Source organism: Carettochelys insculpta, chromosome 1, assembly GCF_033958435.1.
Source record: "Carettochelys insculpta isolate YL-2023 chromosome 1, ASM3395843v1, whole genome shotgun sequence".
NCBI lineage: Eukaryota > Metazoa > Chordata > Testudines > Carettochelyidae > Carettochelys > Carettochelys insculpta.
The window spans coordinates 349677371-349693371 of record NC_134137.1 but is presented as its reverse complement, the minus strand read 5'-3'; the positions used below and the strand labels follow the sequence as shown (position 1 = coordinate 349693371).

General features: G+C 43.9%; 1 protein-coding gene across 4 annotated transcripts in view; it reads right to left on the bottom strand.

Moving 5' to 3' along the window:
* The window catches only part of CELSR1 (cadherin EGF LAG seven-pass G-type receptor 1), a 273373-nt gene that overhangs the window by 212639 nt on the left and 44733 nt on the right, over window positions 1–16001 (bottom strand). The window lies entirely within an intron of this gene.

Here is a 16001-nt window from a genome sequence, read left to right as displayed (position 1 = left end):
GCTTCTTCTTTCTAGTGGGCCCCACAATATGCACTTCTAATACTACATCTCAAGAAAACACAGGGAAGGCTAAATGTTCACCAATGGCTAATACACAGGTGCTGCTTTGACATTTACATCCTCTTCAACTCTGTCACGGCATGGGCCTGTCCACACCAAGCTGCAAAGTGACGAGTGGTCCACCCTCACTGTCCCTCCTTACGAGTCCCAATGACTCTATTCCAGACTCTGCTGCCTCAATAATAGCCCAGTTTATTTCAAATTAATAGTCCGTAGCAACGCCAACACATGTACCCCTTAAATCCTATAACTATTTTATGCACACAGAATCTAGCACACTGCCAAAATCTTCCACCACACCTAAGTTCTTCCTCAGTCCTCTCCTGTCCGTTTACCAGCCATTCCTGCAGTGAAGCTATGGGGATTCCCAATGGGTCATTCAACCTCATTCAGAGTGCAGCCATCACTTGCCTTTGGCCTTCTCTGGCCCTCTGGTTCCACCTCTCCAGCACTGATATGACAGGAGGTAAATTCCCCTGTTGTTCCCTTCACTTCATAGCCCTCTCTGACCCTTGGCTTTGGCTCCCTGGCATTGGCATAGTCAGGCAACTGGTTTTCTAATGGAACACCAAGTAGAAAAGAGACCATGGAAGTTCCTGTGTCTGCCACTGAAAATTCTGGTTGGTTGCACAGCAGGGCTAAGGCAGGCTCCCTGACTGCCCTGGCAATATGTGGACCCCACAAGCAGCTGGCACGTTCAGCTCCTAGGTGTAAGGGTAGCCAAGGGACTCCATATGCTGCCCAGACCCCAAGCACCAGCCCTGCAGCTCCCAGTAGCTGGAAACTACAGCCAGTGGGAGCTCCAGGGCTGGGGCAGCAGGCAGAGCTGCATGGGAGCACCTGTTTCTATGAATCAGACATACTGGGCTGCTTCCAGGATCTGCCTGAAGCAAGCACCACCTGGAGCCTCCATCCCTCAGCCCCTCCGTGTACCCCAGTCCCCGCCCTGAGTCCCTCCTGAACTCCAAACCCCTGGGCCCAAGCCCAGAACCACTACCTGCACCAATGTTCCCTGTAAACTGAGTTCTTGGGGGGCCGCCCAGCAGAGATTCAGGTACCATCCAGCTGATTAGCAGAGCACCCACAGTGAGCGGTGTGTGTTTGGTGCACATAACACAATTTATTCCACCCACGAATGGAAAAATTTACAGGGAGCCTGTTCATTCCCTCACGCCACACCCCAAATTCCTCCTCCCCAGAATCCACACCCCTTGCTGGACCTCTCACTCCCCCACCTCTGAGCCTGCATCCCAGGCCACAGCCCTCACCCACTTCCCCCCACCCCAGGCTGGTGAAAATGAGTGAGTGAGGAGGAAAGCAAGCAAAGCAGAGAGACACGATGGAATGAGCCAGGGGTCTGGCCTCCGACAGTAGGCAGGGCAGGAGGTGCACCCTGAGACAGGGCAAGGGTGTTCCATTTTTTGCCATTAGAAAACTGGGCACCCTACCTGGCTTAGAAGTTAGCAGGCAACTTCCTTTACAGCTCTCTACTACCCTCTCCAACCCTTTGGCCTTCGTGCTCTCTGACTGGCAAACTGCCTGCTGCTCTGCTGCCTTCCTCCCTGTATCACCTACTGGTGAGCTATCAAGGACCAGGAACCTGCAGAAGATCTCTGAAAAAAGCTCTTCAGGGATCTCCTCAGTCCCTTGGCCTTTGCAGCTCTCACCCAACAAGGCACACTCAGTCAGGTACTTCTCCTGGCTGCCTTTGGTCTCAGGCTCAGCCCCTATTTATTTATTTCAGCCCGAGGCTTCTTTTCTTTCCAACTGTTAAGCAGCTCATGAATAGCAGGTGCACTGACTTCTTCCTTCTTAAAGCCCCATACAGCTTCCACTGCTCTGGGCACTTGGAAGCTGACATACCCAGGAACAGCAGCTGTGCAATGCCAGTTCAAGCACTGTGAGATTGCCCGTTCATTCCCAGAGTGAAGAACTAGCCCATTGCCATTTATAGCAATGGGGCTTCAGGGGATGAGTCGAGACTGTGCCTCTAATACTGTAACCACCGAAGGGCTGCTTCTCGCATAAAAACTGCACGATCCATGCCAAGGGAGGGGCAGGACTGCTCCTGCACTCGCTGGGAGTGGTGCAGTGCTAACAGTGAGTGTGGGGCTGGGGTGCATATGGCCCACTGTATACTCCCACGTATCACCTATGCCAGGGTCTGCAACCTGTGGCTCTTTAAGGATTTCTGTGTGGCTCCCAAAGCTGTAATTACAAAGTCCAAAAACAAAAACAAAAACCCACCCTCCTGACTGTTTTCAATAAATGGTGAGTGTCTAAACAATGAACAACTCATACCTAAATAGCAAACGATATGTGATCTTGAAATGGTGGATAACTCCCCCTTTAATGTGTGCAGTGCATTGTGGGATATAACACTATCCATGTTTTGATTGTGTTGCTAATAAAGTCTTATTCACATGCATTGTAGCTCTTGAATTAATTACTTTTTTTTAAACCAAATTTGTAAAAAAAAAAAAAAAAAAGGCTTTTCTTGCTAATTTGGTTACCGACTCCTGACCTGTGCCAAAGGCTATTTGATAATAAATAGCCAACACTTTGTGATACTTGATTACGGATGGTATCCCAGTTCTCTTTAATGACTGGATATATCCACTATACATGCATAAAATTGCCTTTTTGACCACAATTTCTCCTCAATCTCTCTTTCTCTGTATATACACCCACATATTTGGTTCCATTGAAACAGCATCTTAGATTTTCTTTCACAGGGCTACAAACTTAGATCGCTGTTTCTCTTTTTAGCTCAAATCCCATTCCTCGAATAGGGCAGGCGGATGTACCTGTTTATCCTGGTCATGTCATGTTTGGGCCTTTTTTTTTTTTTTGTTAAGGTGGGACCAGCAAGTATTGCTATACATTGGAGAGGTTTTGCTCCTACCTGATCGGATCTCATTGTTACACTCAAACTTGGCTTTCTGTGTAAGGCAGCTTTCCTAGAAAGTTAAGAAACATAATGCCTAGCATGCAAGTTACTCGCGCCATAGGAGAGTGGGACAGTTACAGTTAGTTTTGATTTTAATTAAGTTAGAGAAGTTTCTTTATTGAATGGACAGCTAATTGCTTGTATTCCTTCGCTCTCCAGTCTTGAAAGCTCTCTGGTTTGTGATTTGGATTAAAATTTGGATTAATTATAATGGGTGTCACTGACAAGGAAAATAACCTAGCGCTACGTACCAAACCCACAGAGAAGCCTTTGCTAAAGAATGGCTATCAATATCTGGAGGGTGTGACTTATTTTATTAACTAGTCTGGTGATATTTGCACTATTAAGATAAATATTAACGATACACCACCGACAAACTGGCAGTAGTTAAACCAATCCCCAGAATACATGATTTATGACAACGGCAGTCTACAAGATACTGCCAGTATCTCCAAATGGTGCCAGTAAGTATAAAAGCTCTTCTTACTCAGAAGGCTGGCTGTGAACCCGAGCAGACAGAAGGCTTCATGCCATGCCCTGAAGGTCTCCAAACCAGACTGTGTCAAAGAAAGGAAGCACGTTCCAGGAAAAGGACTCTTCTCTCCCCACAAAAATTTGAAAGACGGGACTAGTAATGAAATAACTTCTTATAACATCAACTGTCAACAAGTTCCATAGGGAGAGAGGCTCTCAGAGGCCTTTCCTCTCCAGAGGCCATCCCAAAGAGAACGCTAACCTTAATCTCCCCTTCTGCAGCACAAAGTCTTTGAAGGGAAGAGTCAGGGCAATAGCTAGCAGACAACCTGCAGGGGCTGTGCTGTCCTACATATCATGGCGGTCAGAGGATACCTCCCTTTGCAATGCCATGGAAGTGAAAAGGGTGTAGTGACATGTGAGTCACTGCAAACCAATATGTGCAAGGGGATCCCAACGCTGCCGCACACTCACTGGTTGATTACAATGGAAACAGGTTATCTTCACATCCCACTCTTTTCCTAGCTCCCAATAACAGACAGTAAAAACACAGAAAAAGTAAAACGAGGTGCCCCAGCTTTGTATAAAATGTGCAAAAGTTGTCCTGAGGTCTGGAATGGCTTCTATTACGGAGAGACTTTTAAATTGCAGAAAAATTTGAAAGTGTGATTTTAAAGGAATGTATTGTATTTGGCAAATAGTTTTCTGTGACTTTTTTGCCATTACTGCAGACACCTAGGGCATGCTCCCCTCAAGCACTGCTGCTACTGCAGTAAATTCTTACCCTTCAGCATATTACATTATTCAAGTTACAAATTCAGGACTACAAGCCAAATTCTGTACTGATTTATACACCACATAATCCACTGAGGTCAAGGAGGTTGCCCAAGAGATCAGTCAGGTCAAAGTTTACCCCTACAGTTCTACTGGAAGATCAACTGGGAAGAGAAGGAGCAATCAGGGAAAAGACATTAGTCAAATACAATAACTCTGGTATTTAGCAAAACTCAGTGAGAAAAGTTATGAAAACCATGTGAACAATAAGTAGGTTTATCTTGAAGTCAGATTAGAAAGTGTTCTCTGGCACAAAATTCCCTCTTGGAGTGATTTGTGAACAACATACATCGAGCCAAGTGTGATAGCAGAAACATGCACGCAACTCCCATTGAAGTCAAACCCTGCTGAAGTCAACAGGACCTGTGCGTCTAAGCTTGAGAAGAGAATTTTGCTCAGAAAATGCAAACTTCTAAGCCCCTAATTAAAATTCTCAAGCTGAAGTATGTTGGCAGTGCATGCTCACAGCACACCATTTCACAGCTCCACCTAATTATAGCTGTCCCCTACAGTGTTACTACAGTTTATAATCTGTTGCTGTTTTAGCATAAACCTCTTCAGATCTCATCAGGCTGAAATACGGTGCACAAGTCTTGTCTTGCATCATTTAAAATAAATGATCAGGTAAATCAGTTGATGACTTTTAACTGAGACTGAGTTGTGCAACTCTTCTTCAAGTTGGCAAGCATTTACTCATGTGCATAGTCCCACTGATGTCAATGGGATTATTCCAAAGAGTAAATGCTCACTACCATAAGAGTTGCAAAGTTGGTCCCTCAGAGATGGATCAGCAAGGAAGAGCTTATCTAAATTTAAAACGTTACCGTTGCGCTTCAACAGAGATATTACCTGTGCTGGTAGATAAGGGGTTCTCCTATTGGCCCAGGTAACCCACCTCCAAGAGACAGTAGCTAGGTCTGTGTAACACTTTTCCATTGAGAATATACAGACTGTCCTTATAGACAATTTGGTTGACTTATACACCCCTTACTTTTTAACCCCCTGACTGATGTAGTTTAATTATCCTAGTTTTCTAGTGGAGATCAGGTCTGAGGCTTGCATTTGCTCCCACCCAAGGTAAGGTTAAAACTCACTTTAACTTGAATGGTGCAAGATCGAGCCCATAATACACATTTCCCAATGCCAGAGCTGGCCTGGCCATAGGATGGCTCAGGGCGACCGACCGGGGCCCCGTGTTTTGGGAGCCCCCATAGCAGCTGCCCCAACCATCTTACAGAAGCAGTGAATCAGAGCAACCTGGCTGGGACCTGGTAGAACAGAGGAGGCTGGTGAAGCACTCTGACTCCCACCACTGTGGTGAGCTGGGGGAGGGGAGGGTTTGGGGGAGGGAGAGGCAACCCTTTCTGCTGCCAAGCTCCCCACAGTCCCAGGTTAAGTCCGTTGGGGGAGGACAGCAGTGAGAGGTGAAAGGGGACAAGGCAATGGCAGGGAGAGGTAGAGTGGGGTTGGAATGGGGTGCAGTAGGGGCAGGGCCTGGGGAAGGGGTAGACTAGGGCAGGGCAGCAGCAGAGCAGGGGTGGGAAGAGGTTGGACGTGGGCAGGAGGAATTGTCTCAGGTCCCGCAGCCCCCTAGAGATAGCCACATTATCTCAGGACTTGTCTCCACTACACAGTAGGTTGACACTGCAGCAATCAATCCCCCAGACACGGATTTGCTGTGTCTGCTTAGATGCAATAAATCGACCTCCAAGCGCTCTTCTATCGATTCCAGTAATTCAGCAGGAGGAGATGAGTAACTGGAGTCAATGGGAGAGCAGATCCCACCAACCTTACTATATGGAAGGCGCTGCCGTGAGTATGTCAATTTCAGCCATGCTATTTGCATCAGTGATGTTGCATAGGGGACCTCAACAGGGAAGGGTGGGAGGGAGGTATGTAGAGAGGGTTAGTGTAGACAATGCGTCATGCTGAGCAATACCTTATTTCCAGTACTTTCATTGGGACTACCTGTTGAGCAGAGTAATCCTCAATCTAAGTATAGCACAATTGGGCCCTAGATTCTGCATTAAAACTGGTGCAATTTGGTATATAGCTGAGAAAGCCTCACGCTACACAGCTAAACCATCTTTGTAATAAAAGCAAGGGATTCTGCAGTGAAAACACGGGGAGTTGAGAAATCTCACACAGAACAGTATCAGTTTTGTATCTAAGGCCTAGATCACATACAGTGGTTTGAGGCCCTCTTGTAAAGAATCATATTAGCAGTGATTGCCAAACACAACACATAAAGAAGCTGAATCCTCTTGTTTTTGTGGCCTTAATTTAGACCCTTAATATCAGCTTAGCAGCCTTTTTTTATTTTATTTTTTTTTAATGTAGAAGTTCAAGCTGCCAAGAAGATTTGGATGCCCAAGTCTCACTAATGAAATAGCAGTATCTTAAACTGTGACAGAGAGATAGCCATGTTAGTCTGTATTCTACCAAAACAAAAAAGCAGTCATGTAGCACCTTAAAGACTAACAATATAATTTATTAGGTGATGAGCTTTTGTGGGACAGACCCGCTTAAATCAGGATGTGATCCTGAAGAGTGCTGTCCTGCAAGAAAGACAGACTCGTAGCAATATACATAGCACATCCGCTATTGACAGACTGTCAAAGGGCCATAAACATCCTCTGGTAGGGAAGCAACATGACAGCCATATTATACCAAGGTCCTTGTATTGCTTTTTGAGCATCGTTGCTCCTCAAATGGGTTCTTTCGGTGATGGTGTATCAGACCCACTGCAACATTTTATTGACTCCCTGAATGCCATACAAAATAGCAAGCTCAAACAATTAATGTACTTCAAGGATATTCTGTATCCAGGGCTGCCAACAGGGGTAGAAGGGGAGAAAGGTGACAGCTATCCCAGGACCATTAAAATGTCCTGGGGTTTGTGGCAGCTGCTGGAGCTCTGGGACCTTTTAAATTGCTGCTGGCGCTCCTAGCCATGTGGTCCAGACAGCATAGAGGGGCTAATGAGGGAGGCTGGCACCCCACCTTGCCCCTTCCCTAAGGATGCTCCTCTTCTCAGAGAGCCCGAAGACACCACCACCCCTTTCCCAGGGGCCTGGTATGTCTGTCCTCAGCTCTGCCCACACCAATTCAGAAACGGCTTTCTTTTTCTAAAGTTTAGCCTGGAGGACAGTCTGTATCTTTCAGACATTTAGATCTAAACTTAACTTTCCCAGATTCACGAACATATAACTTCCATGTTGCCTTTCCGTATGCACAGTTTGCATGGGGCGACAATAAACAGGGAAGGATTGTACACTGTGCATAAAGTTGCTGGGTCTCAACTATTCAGAAATATGGAAGTTTTGAAATGAAGAGTCTGAGGCAGAAAAGTTATTCTCTTGAAATTATACCATATTTTAAAATGTCAGTGAGATGCCACAGAGACACACTTCCAGTGCACAATGTATCCTGATGAAGGTTTCTGGTTCTTAACATTGTTTGATGTTTAGCAAGACAATTATATGAAATGACAACGGAAGCACATGCAATGTACACCCAATGAACCCTACTGCTGATATTTTCAGAAATTTCTTACAAAAACTATGAGAAAAAAATAAAACATTTTAAAAAGCAAAAGCAAAATCCTTTGGAAAGAGTTACTAACTTCTTTGAGTGACCACACAAACCATAAATGAGCAAATTACGATTAGTGTCTTTAAACAATGGGCCAAGTTCTGAACTGATGTACATACCGCATAATTCCATTCACTTCACTGCAGCTGCACACATTGCAAACCAGGGAAGAACAGAAACCACTGACTTCCTATGTTCATCTACAGGACAGGGGCCTCTATTCTGGAAAGGCACGACTCAAAAAGATTTAGGGGTCAAAGGTAGATAATCTCCCAGTTTGACACTGTGGCCTACAGCAATAACGCGATCCTGAGGCACACAAAAGGGAATCTCGAGCAGAAGGGGAAGGAGGGATACCTCTGGTTTTGGCACTGCTGCATCCACAGCTGGAACACTATGTCCAGTTCTGGTGCCCACAATTCAAGGAGGATATTGATAAATGGGGCAGGAGTCCAAGAAGAGACAAAACAATGATTAAAGGATTAGAAAACCTGCCTTACAGGGTTAGATTAAGAGCTCAGTCTTTTTAGCTTAACAAAGAGAAGGTTAAAGGGGCATTTGATCATAGTCTCTACGTATCTTACATGAGGAATTGATATGTAATAATGGACTCTTCAACCTAGCAAAAAAAGGTATCACACAAACCAATGGCTGGAAGTTGAAACTATATAAATTCAGACTGGAAATAAGATGTAAGTTGTTCAATGGTGAGATTATCTAACCATCACACCAACTTAACGAGGGTTGTGGTGGATTTTCCATGACTGACACTTCTTAAATCAAGACCAGATGTCTTTCTAAAAGATCTGCTCTACGGATCATTCTGGGGAAGTCCTATTGCCTGTATTATACAGAAGGTCAGACTAGATGGTCATTATCGTCCCCTCTGACCTGGAAATCTATCAGCCTACTACAGTCAGCAAGCTAGTCATACCTTCCATGTGTAAAATAGACTTCAAAAGGCCTGATGTTGAAAAGGGCTGAGTGACCTCCAGAACAACGTTTTTTAACAGGAGTTTAGTTAGAATTGTATATCATTACTGCGATAAGGACTGCAAACCCCACACAGAGATAAAGGCAGTGAAGGAACAGTACTGGGTCAACTGGACCCTGCCTTTCAGCAGCTGTGGCACATTCACCAAGAGGAGAATCTGCTCAAAAGGGGTCTGTGATAGAGCGAGTGAAGACGAGGTTGTCTGAAGGGAGGAAGCCAGTTTACAGCTTCTGGGGACAAACTCGTCCCTAGGAGAAGGTCTGGATTGTAGTGAAACCCAATTGGGAAGGTAAGTAAGTATCAGAGGGTTAGCCATGATAGTCTGTATCCACAAAAACAACAAGGAGTTCTGTGGCACCTTAAAAACTAACAGATTTATTTAGGCATAATCTCTCATGGCAAAGACAGTACCTGAGAAGGTGGGAACCTGATCCTTTCCCTTTCCCCTTCCCCTACTAAGGGAGAATAACTGGTCAATTGGCAGGGAGCGGGGAAATGTTGAGTTGATGCCTGCTGCAGGGAAGGCAGGCCATGACAAACCCCAAACTGGAGAGAAAGCAGGGAGGCCAGAAGCAGCTGGAAGCCCACAGGTACATGAGGGAGAGGTGACAGTCATTCCATGCCTCTACCCCTTCAGATATGGGCCAGGTTCTGGTGGGAGTCCCAGGTCCCCCTGCCAAACTCCTCTCCTCTGTCCCTCATCACCAAGGAATTGACAGGCCATGGTCTTTCCCCTGAGCCTGCTAGCTCCTGAGTGAAACCCATTATAGAGCACAAGAACTGTCAATCCACAACTTGCCTATTAAGTCTGTTGGCTTCTGAGTGAAATTTGCTATTACTGTTGTTATTAATTTATTAATACAACAACATCTATTATGTGCTCAGTAGTGTGTACAGCACAAAAAATAAAGTTAGTTCCTGTCCCAAGGAATTTTTCTCACTGTAATATCCTTAACAAAACAACCAGACAGGGTATAAATGATGAACAGATGCTCCTGGTGGATGAACAAAAGAAGTTAATCCTGAACAGAGACAAATAAACTGGATACAGCAGTCGTTTAGAATCATTGCAGAAGTAAGCTTAGTACTTTGGGTATAAAAATTGTTACTTTTGTTAGGACATTTTTAATCACCACATTAGTTCTGACAACACCATAAAACCAAAAACAGCATCACCACTGAGAAATATCCAAAAAGACAAAATAAGCCTAAAAACACCACAAGCCAGCAACTGGTCAGAACTGTAAAAGAATCATTGAAAGAAAATAGTGGAACAATCAGCTTTCCATAATAAATTCCCTGGTCTTGTGAGAATATGAAGTATGACTATAGGATTCTTCAAGTGTATACGCAAACCAATAGTCCCAATAAATTTAAGGGCGCTGCTCAGGTTAGAACGACCATTCACATGAAGATTTCACGTGTTTGCAAGATCTCAGTATGAAGTTGATGGAAGTTACCCCAAATTTTTCCAGAATTCTACAACTATGAAATAGTGCTAAGGCATCTTTACTAAGTCCTTTTCTGCACTACAGAGTAGTTTCACTGTTTATAAGTGTGCTGATTTAAGCGGAAACCAGGCATTGCACCCCTACTAGTAAGGCTGAATCATGATTTATGCTGCCAACTTTGCCAGGCATCCACACTAGCACACTCTTAAATTGTCTTGAGTGAAGAGCTGGCCCAGAACTATATACTCCACTGTTAAGGCTGAAACTTAACTTTCAAAGTGAGATTTGCCACTAATGAAAGCATGACTGCTTGAAAAATAGTCCTCTATTTTCTATGTATAGACACAAGGTTCTTGGCATGAGAGATTTCTTTGAACTTCCAAAATTACTCCCGTTTATTACCATCATAGCAGGGATAATATAAATAATATGCCATTGTACTTCGTGTTCCAAAACTGTTCTGGGCCCTTTCCAAGTGGATTGTTGAAGAGTTTTAAATCGCATTAGAGGCACAGCGGGGCAGCTCTGGGCCACCCGAAGCTCCCTGCTGCTTTTAAATCATGATTACAACTGTGGCTTGTGTGTGCGTGCGCACGCACGCACTGTCCAGCCATCACCCTTGGTCTAAGCTCCACACACAAGCAAGAGTGCCACACTGGGCCAGGAGCAGCGTGGGACACCCAGGGCCATAGATGGAGCAGAGAAAAGGGGCAGCTCCCCAGATCCTTTTAATTGGTGCCAAAGCCCAAGCAGTGCTACAGGAGTGGTTGGGGGGAAAGGGGGGTAGCTCCTCTGCCACACCCCTTCTGCCTGAGGCCTCACCTTTTCCAGGGGCCCAAAGCTGCCACCTTCCACACCACCCCCAACACCTTGCTCAGGGGCCTGGTCTTCTGCTGGCAGCCCTGGGAATGCTTATTTACCTGCAACAGCACTTTTATGTACCCTATGCATCACGAAGCATATTGGGGACTGAGGACGGGGTTCTGAATACATTTAGCAACAAAGCAAACAAAAGTGTACATAAGCCTGAAAATTTAGTACCTACATAGTTATCTCCATCCTGACTGCACTGCTTTTACACCTTGTCTGTCTATCTAATTCATCATTTGGCTTGTAAAATCCTTGGAGTAGTGACCTGCTTTTCAAGTGTTCTCTCTGAAGTGCTGAGTGTATTCGTAAGAGCTCCCCAACAATAAACATTAAGAACAGCCTGCCATTTATCTGTAGATGAAAGTCCTCAATGAAATAAAGTAGGGGATTCCCAATGCACATAAATGGCAGTTAATTATTGCTGAAAACGCCTAGTGTATGGCAGGCAACAGCAGAGCTTCACTAGTTCTGTCACATTAGAATACTAACAATGTGAATTACACCAAAAGTTTAAAAACGAAATGGCACAGCTTGATAGTGAGAGGGTCTGACACTACTGCTAATGACTGGAAATGTTCCTCCCGCCAAAACATATGCACGCAGAAAGCCTCCTCATGCACATGACAAGATGGTTACTGCTATTCCTTTCACAAGCACTCACACATCCCTGAACCAGACTTGGATTTGCCATCTGATGCAGAAGGGGACAGGCAGAGCTAACTGCACACACAGCTGCTGTTCCCTCTGGACTCTCTGCGCTCACAGAGTGCAAAGCCCTGAGATTTTAGCTCCCTTCTACAAGGGCTTAAGAGAATGAACAGCAAGGGCTGCCTGCCTCTTATAAACCTGCTGAGCCAGAATCTGCCTCTTAACTATTTTATCTTTAACTAACAATAATCGAGAGAGGTAGCCACGTTTGTCTGTAGTTTCCCAAACAAAAGAAGCAGTCCTGTAGCAGTTTTATATATTAGGTAACAGTTTTATTTGTTAGGTAATGAGCTTTCATGGGTCTTAAGTGGGGCTTGCCCACAAAAGCTCATTCCCAAATAAATAAAATGGTTAGTCTTTAAGGTGCTACAGGACTGCTTGGTGTTTTGGTATAACAATAATCCACACAGAGACTTATTTATGTGAAATTGAGTAATTAATTATCTCAAATGAACACGACCAAGCTTAACAAAGATCAGCTTATTAAAGTGACGTTACAGTGTGTCCAAGAGAAAGTATTCCAGAGCACTGGTTTGTGTTATCCTGCTGCCTGTGCTTTTGCTGTGGACAAGCAATGGCTACTTAAAAATGGACAGAAAATTAGTCTTTAAAGTGCTACTTTACTGCTTTTTTGTTTTGATAGTATATAGACTAGCACGGCTTTCCCTCTGTGACACTTCAAAGGTGAAGTAGCTGCAGATCTTTTATGCTAAAATACAGTGTTTGCGGAATCAGTCATGAAGTAATTAAGCATTGTTCTATGCATTATTTAGCCCCTCGGGCTGTGGGTAACACCACCCTGAGCTGCCTTTTTTTATTTTAACGTAACACTTTCTTACTCAGGACTTCTTGTTACTTTCTTACTCAGTGCGTTAAATAGGATAACTCCTCTGGAGGCTTAGACTCATCACACCTGTTGAAGGAGATCACTTAGGTGGTACTGATGAGAACAAAGGAATTAGATTTCTTTCTAATACACATAGGCATAAGGGTCAATTTAGATGACTTGTATATCTTGTATTTAATTGACAACGAAAAAGCATTATCATCATCCCGGAAGTTCATTCTAGAGCTAAAGGAAAAAAGTTTAAGAAAATTATAAAGAGGAAAAAAGTCTTCACTCATATTTTGAAAGAAAAGAAAAAGTAAAGGAAGGAACACTGGAAGTTTTTCTCATTGCAAAACAGAGTGTATACTTCTCTACAGAACAAGTCTCCATTCATCTGGCTTGTATCAGATAACCTTTTACATCCTAACTATTAGAGTTTTGTCTTCTCTAGAGCTGTGAAAATTCCTCCGCTCCCCTCCAGTATGGTCAAAGATCACATTTACAAATGTAGCACAGCACTGGTGGTTACCACAGTAACGGGTGAGCCTTCTGAAAGGCTCAGTCCTCCTCTATTTAGCAGTTCTGCCAATCAGACTGTTTATGAGTAACTAAGGAGACAATGATATTCAGTGAGCACTTGTTCAAATTACCAAATACCAGATAGATCAGGGAAATGGAGAAAAGGCTGCAGGATGAAACAAATACATGTGTTCACATGGTGACTAGTGAAGGTAGACAAGGAAACCTACAAGTTTTAGCTGCAGCTGGAGAGAATCTGTGCTTGTGGTGGTAGCAGGAATAAAGAGCATGTTAAAGCTGATTTGCCAGACTGCCTTTGGTGCTTTTACAGTGGTAGAAATTTGGACAGTAAATATAAATGGAATAATAAAGCATGTATATGCTCAGGCTACAAAACTCAGCACTGGATCCAGACTTGGCTTTTCCTTAACATCAGGGAACTGAAGCAGAAAGATCTGTTTTGTCTGGAATAACCTGAGCTGCATGAGTAACAATTAATTTTATCTACAGCAACAACTTGAGGAAGCGGTTTCTTCAAATACCACCATCTTGTGCAGCCTAAAAATCCACCACTGAAATTAATTTAAGTTTACCCATACATTTAATCTTGTTAAATATTGTAACAGAACTTGCACGAAAGTTTTGAGTGTAAAATAAAAACAGGAACCAGAGTAGTTACTGTGTTATGAATACACGACTCCTTTAACGAAACAAACAGCAGCTTCTCTGCAACCTGAGTGGGGCTGGTGGGTACCACTAATTTAGGTAAACCACAATAGTAATCTAAGCATTGGGCGAGTCATTCATTGTGGTATCTGGGCACCAAATAGGAAATGAATGTTAGAAGAGCACAGATGCACTCTAAGATAATAAAGCAGACCACATTGAAATTATACTGCATTACTGATGAACCCCAGAGAAAGGCTAGACAATTATGCAGACTGACATTTGTAGAGTTTTAAAAGAGGCAGCAGCAATTATGAAAGATTCTCCACACCGCCACATGCTCCTCTGCTGACCCATGGCGAACTTCTAGGAGCATAGGTTCAATGCTCTTGGCCACAGGCCATTCAGTTTTTGGAAACTACACTGGGATTGCCAAAAGGCATCAGAGGGAGAGGGGAACAGACACTATCACGAGGGCACTTGTGTGGCACAGTCTGAAACACTTAATGGTCATCCTTTAATTATTAATACCTTCAAATGCACAGTGAATCTGTGTGCCACAGCAGTTGAAAGAGCAGGCCCTGCTGCTACACAGATGCATTTTCCCCAACACACTAATAATGAAGTCACCCTCTTTTGTTTGCCAAAGCTCCGTGTACAAAAAGGAAGTAAAACAAGTGAGTCAAGGCTGGGCACGCCTGCAAGAACATACTTTTAAAGAAAATCTTCACAAACTCTTTCAGAAAGCAAGGGATATAGTAGGGACTAATCTGCTCTTGTTGAAGTCAAGGGCAAAACTTCTGGTGATTTCAGAGGCAGCAAGAGCCAGCTTCTTATTAGATACTCAGGACAGCAGGATCTGAGCATTTCCAGAAATCACTAAATATACAACAAAAATCTGTTTCGCTCCCTCATGTCAGCAGGAACAGGACCTCAGGTTGGACTGAGTTGGTGGTGCAGTGTTACAGCCTGATTCTGTGCATCTCAAATCAATGGGGATTTTGCCATTGTCCTCAAAGTCAAAGGGCAGGATCGGATTTTTCTGTGGGGTGGTCCTGGCATTTGGGGCCAGGTTGACCAGTGTTTAGTCTTGACAAACCTCAGTCCTGATTTCTCCCATAATAAAAGCATGTAGTAAGTCATACCAGCCCGAGGGCTGACAGACACTCTGCCGGAATTTTTATATCCCCATTTGTCATGCTTTTCCTGCTACAGGTACTGCTCTTGTCTCATCCTGTTTCATCTAGCTAGATATACGTTATTACGCATTTTAAGACCCTGCCCTAAGAATATCTTTATGTTCTTTTTCCATAAAAAGCAATACAACATAGAAGTTACAAGGACTTAAATATATGTAGGGCACATTGAGCCAAATGGTGTTTCCTTGGTAAAAACATTTGGGTTTAGTCTACAAAAGGTGGTGTTTAGACTCCTCCGGCTCTAAATAAAATTTGAAAGCAAACTGCACACACACCTCTCTGGCCCAACTCATTGTCTGTGCGCCTGAGAGATCACAGCCATGCTGCACCCTCACTCGCTCTCCTTAAACAACTGAACATTCACCAGGGGACATTTTCCAAGCTGCGCTTTTCAAGCCTGCTCATAGCTGGTCATTCATGGCTAAGCATTAGACCAGAGTGTCTTCTGGCGGCTTTTTCTATGAATCTAGGAGCCAAGCTGTGATCCATACATAGGCCTAAAAACCTAAGCCTGGCACTAGCGTGGAAACAAACTTAATTCCCACCGAGACACTCCTTGTTGAAAGTAATTAAAATAAGCATTGACACACAAATAGTTCTCCAGAGCATCACTGTTTTACAAGTAGCAGAAATCTGCATTTAGACAATGAAATGAGCTCTTCAATGTAAAGGGTCCCTTACTTTTAAAGCAGCACTACAAAGGTGCATCTTGCAGCCTACTTTTCCAGAGGAATGTCTATAAAAGAAGTTTCTGTCACCATGACAACGCTTTTCTAATGCCAATACCTCCCTAGTCCAGACAGCTCTTTCTTGAGAAAGGGCATGTTTCAAGGCTCTGCCAAACTGCAGTCAA